Here is a 5,349-nt window from a genome sequence, read left to right as displayed (position 1 = left end):
TTACATTTCTATTGCTGTCTTAATTTCTACTTTGTTTTCATTTTTTGTTGTTTTTATTTTTTCAAATTTGAAATGTTCTATCTGTTACAGCGAAGACACAAATAGGACAGGATAGTAACACTTGTGCTAACTGAGCTGAGACTTGACTGGCTAGTTGCAGTCAACAATTATGTAATACTGAACACCCTATGTTACATTTCCTCAGTGATGGACTCTAATATCGGTGTATGTCTCAAACTGAGATCAGGTTGTTTTCTGGGAAAAACACTAATGGCATCTCTAGTATGTGCGTCTGTGACACTGTACCAAGTGTTTGGAGACTGAATATAATCGTATACAATGAAATAATGACTACTTCAACAAAAATTATTACCACATACTACCACACAAACACCGTTGCTTAAAATGTGAGCTCACAGTTCTCTTGTGTGTCAGAATATTGTTAAAATAATACTTTGTGTGGGGGTCGTGTCTTTTTCAAATGTGCCGGTCTCCATCTCTGAGCGATATTGATTGGAGCACTGGACCTAAAGGGACCAGACTAACGTCACACTGCCAGAATCACAGCCAGATATCTCAAGTTGTCACAATAACACAGACACAAATAACATGCCACTTCCACCATGAACTGTGGTGGCAGTCACACATGAGTGAGTGATGAGATGTCATGCGCCCATGGGATTTTTTTTAATGAGCTCCATGTAGGCCCAGAGTGAACCACAAGCAGGGTCATGTGAACAATCATCCACAGGATTTTGCATCTATATACAACAAGTAGGTTAATGACTGGACCAGTGAGGCTCTTATGGGTACCACACATTTAAGTGAAACATGGACTTATCCTCTGGGTCCATTAAGAATTTCATGTGTTTCATGTGTTTTACGCAGAATTTACAAGAAGTCATACGGCTTCTTGTGAAAAAAAAAGAAGTGATAGGGCTTCTTGTAAATTTTGCAAGGGCTCCATGTCAATGTCTAGGCATTCAAAGAAACCACAACATCCCTTAGTTCCACTTCCAATATGAAGCAAGAGCTGGATTAGTGGAATTACTTTCACAGATACATTGGAATTTACAGTACTGGTGGTTTGTGCACATGGCACAGATGAAAAAAACACTTAAACGTGGTCAATGAAGATGCAAGTCATGTTTATTTATAGCTTGCTGGCTTCAGAAACTATCCAGTCTCAGCTCCGAAGATGACGAGAAACAGATGAAGTTGATTAAATATTTTGGAACACTAAACAGTCATGACCATGAAAGACCCATTGGAAAATAAAAGACTTGTGTGGGATATAACAAATCAGCCTTTTCAGATCAGTGGCAGGTTATTTTTGGAGAGACGATGCTTCTGTTAAGTGTTGATTTCCACACACCAACTTCTTACTCACATCCGTTGTGCCATTAGCCCACAGTGGGTCCAAGCAGAAGTGATTCAAGATTCAAGGGTTTATTGTCATATGCACAACAATTACATTCAGCAGTTGCTGGCAATGAAATGCTCCCCTCTAGCCTTGCTCAGAAATTACACAAGAAAAAAATACAAATAAAAATAGAATATAAAATATAAAAAATCGTCGGCAGCAGGCAGGACAGTTAATGGTTTGGGTGCTGGGGTCTTTAACGATCTGGTTGCTCTCTGGGTGTAGCTGTCCTCCATGGATGGCAGCTCTGTCCTGGTAATACACTGAGCAGACTTCACCACTCTCTGTAGAGCCTTGCAGTTCAGGGCGATGCAGCTGCCATACCAGGCGGTGATGCAGCCAGTCAGAATACTCTCAATGGTGCACCTGTAAAAGTTGCAGAGAATCCTTGGGCCCATGTTGAGCCTGGCCGTCCAGGTCAGGTGATGTGAACCCAGAGGAACCTGAAACTGCTGACTCTCTCCAACATAATCCTGTTGATGGAGAGGGGGGCGTGTTTAACTCCCTGTCTCTTCCTGTGTGTCATCAGCAAATTTAATGATGGTTTTGAAGCTGTGGGTGGCCACGCAGTCATGAGTGAACAGGGAGTACAGGAGAGGACTGAGCAGGCAGCCCTGGGGGGCGCTGGTGCTGAGAGTCATTCGGAGAATGTGGTGCTGCCTATCCACACTGGTGTTGAGCCCAAGGTCTCCATGCTTGGTGACGAGCTTCAGGGGCACGATGGTATTGAACTCTGAACTATAGTCAATAAACAGCATTCTCACATGTGTACCTCTGGTCCAGGTGGGTGAGGGCAGTAGGAAGGGTGAGGGAGATGGCATCTGCAGTTGACCTATTTGGCCTGTAGGCAACTGCAGTGGGTCCAATGAGTCATAGAGGGAGTAGGTGATGAAGTGGTTTGCTTTCACAGCAACTCACAGCGTTCCCAACCTCAATGTTCAATAAAGATAACAAACTCCAACAGGCGCTAGGACAAATATGGCGCACCCACTGCAAACACAGGTGTCATCTCTGTCTGAATGTGTGTCTGCACAGTCAGTCACACAGTACAGTTTACTCTCTCAATAAACTAAGAAGGAACATGTGCATACCCTTTACCTGCATGCCAAGAAGCTATGAATCATTTAACCAGGTCAAAGTTCAAATCTAATCTGTAACAATTAAAATGAACAGTTAGGATTAGTGTTTGATGCTTCACCAGACAATACCTGTGACACAGATTTGGGAGAACTGATGATAGCGTCATTGATGATCAGTGATTCATGTTCTGTGGGTTGCTGCCAGTTCCCAATCAGTATGTGATGCATGTTCCGGCACATGTTAATGACATTGTTACTCCCTACCTTGACGAGTGTGCTGGCCTCAATCAAGGAGGCATTCTGGACCAGCACCATGGTTAGGATCTGGTTAGAATTTTTAGAGTTAAGGAATAAATGATAAAATTATAAAATAAAACTAATTTTACTGTTCATGTTTACCTGCCCCACTTAAGATGTCACAATAGTTCCATAATCTTAAATTGTTGACAACAATGTTAGAAATGATGAGGAAATGTGAAAATAAAGCTGAATGAAACTTGTTACAACAAACAGGCATTACCATTATTTATGGTCTTTCTTTTTCTTTTCTTTTTGCTGCGTCATTGGCTGAGGAATGCTCAGTGCTTCTTTTGATGTTAATATACCCTCTTATTTAGAGTCAGTTGTTTTGCTTTATCCTCTTACAGTTTTTTTCTGAAACAGGATTAATCAGGTTTATCAGCTGAGGTCATCTCAGCTCAGACTGGCAAGCCCTTTATCCCATCATAAAGGTACAGTGTGTTCTCACTTCCTTTGAAAAGCTCCTTCTGAATTCCCACACATACCTGACGCCCATCCCATATGCCTCAACAAGAACCAGAGTGTGCTGGTGCCCCTGTGTTGCAGTCATGCAACCTGAATCTTTATCTGATACCAATTCATGCTTTCATACCTGGTTTTGGAAATAATGTGCACACACAGTCATGTTCCAACAGGTGAACACCAACACACCAAACATCCCTCCTCTACATTCCTGGGCAAGCTAGGGCGTCATGTCCCAACCCAGTCTATTAAAGTGGAAATTCACTGCCTACACTCTCGACCTCAGTCTTCAGTATGTTGCAGTAAACCATGTGTCAAACCTGTTTTTTTAGGTATATTTCTGACCATAAGGACAAATCATGTGCAATTGTTTGGCCTCAGCACAGAACATTCAGTACATGAACAATGTAGTCTCACTCTAGAAATGACTCTTCCAGTGATCTGTTGTCGTTCATACTGCATTGGCCGGAACAGGATAGTACAAGTACATTTTTATATTACAGGATAGGCTGTGTGTGTGTGTAAAACCCATTAGTGCTACTTAATTGTTGGCATTCTACCTACAGCACACAGAAAGTATGATAAATAGTAGAAAATAACAGGGTGGAAGTAGAAAAGGCTGAAGGAGTGCTGTTCAGTGTCTAAAGTGGATATTTTGCAAACAATAGCTGCATGTTTGGTGGATATTTCTACCAAATACAATCACATGCACATTGGATATTGTAAAAAAAAATGCATTCTTAGCATTAGCTAAACTTATCGATAACGAAAAAATATCATTTTACTAGTATTAACCAGTTAGCTGTCATTTTTGCTTTTGAACTTCAATAACTAGCTCCACATGAAGCTAGTAAGTTGACTCAAATTATAAAATATGCATGGGAGAGCTAATACAACTTGCTTAGAATTAAATTTCATTGTTTAAAAAAATTTAATTCTTGATGTGGTATAAAAAGGTACAAAAGATTGAGACCAGTTTGAGTGCACAGTACCTTATGATACTGTGAGGTATCAAGGTATTTGCTCATGTATGATGGTTACGGACCAGGATATGGCCAACCCTCAACTCAGACATAATTCTCTGCCTCTGCTCCTGAAAGAGGAGCAAATATTCACACTGTAGTGAATCATCAGTACAGGCAAACAGAAACCTGAGTCAGTTCAGGTGTTTGAAGAAACAACCCAGTGAAAACAAGTTGTCATTCGGTCAAAATCAGCAACATTGTCTCCATTGATGTTCTCTGTTCTTTTCTACAATATGTCTTTTCTGAATCTGTCAAAGTTTGTCAACGTTCTTCCTGGCTGTGTTCAGGTGCAGACAGGAAGCTGGAGCAGTAAACACATGAGAACCCAGCCAGCCAGGAAGGCATCACTCTAACAGCTGAATAATGACAGCGGCTCTTCTTCCTCTGCAGGCTGCGGAGGCTCAACATGGGCCCAAGGATTCTCTGCAACTTTTACAGGTGCACCATTGAGAGTATTCTGACTGGCTGCATCACCGCCTGGTATGGCAGCTGCATCGCCCTGAACTGCAAGGCTCTACAGAGAGTGGTGAAGTCTGCTCAGTGTATTGCCAGGACAGAGCTGCCATCCATGGAGGACCGCTACACTTAGCGGTGTAGGAAGAAGAGCAACCAGATCGTTAAAGACCCCAGCACCCAAACCATTAACTGTCCTGCCTGCTGCCATCTGGCCGACGATTTTTTATATTTTATATTCTATTTTTAGTTGTATTTTTTTCTTGTGTAATTTCTGAGCATGGCTAGAGGGGAGCATTTCATTGCCAGCAACTGCTGAATGTAATTGTTGTGCATATGACAATAAACCCTTGAATCTTAGATCACTTCTGCTTGGACCCACTGTGGGCTAATGGCACAACGGATGTGAGTAAGAAGTTGGTGTGTGGAAATCAACACTTAACAGAAGCATCGTCTCTCCAAAAATAACCTGCCACTGATCTGAAAAGGCTGATTTGTTATATCCCACACAAGTCTTTTATTTTCCAATGGGTCTTTCATGGTCATGACTGTTTAGCGTTCCAAAATATTTAATCAACTTCATCTGTTTCTCGTCATCTTCGGAGCT

The 5,349-nt window shown here is 41.7% G+C and overlaps 1 long non-coding RNA gene across 1 annotated transcript; it reads left to right on the top strand.

Annotated features, from left to right (window-relative positions):
• Positions 1-3,444: 3,444 nt before the first annotated feature.
• Positions 3,445-5,102, top strand: LOC138410607 (uncharacterized). The gene is made up of 2 exons (XR_011243307.1): positions 3,445-3,556; positions 4,577-5,102. It is a non-coding gene; the product is annotated as an uncharacterized lncRNA (long non-coding RNA).
• The last annotated feature ends 247 nt before the right edge of the window (positions 5,103-5,349 follow it).

This window comes from Paralichthys olivaceus, chromosome 6, assembly GCF_024713975.1.
Source record: "Paralichthys olivaceus isolate ysfri-2021 chromosome 6, ASM2471397v2, whole genome shotgun sequence".
In the NCBI taxonomy this organism is placed as follows: domain Eukaryota; kingdom Metazoa; phylum Chordata; class Actinopteri; order Pleuronectiformes; family Paralichthyidae; genus Paralichthys; species Paralichthys olivaceus.
Note: the sequence above shows the minus strand (reverse complement) of the source record. Positions and strands in the feature narration are given on the sequence as shown.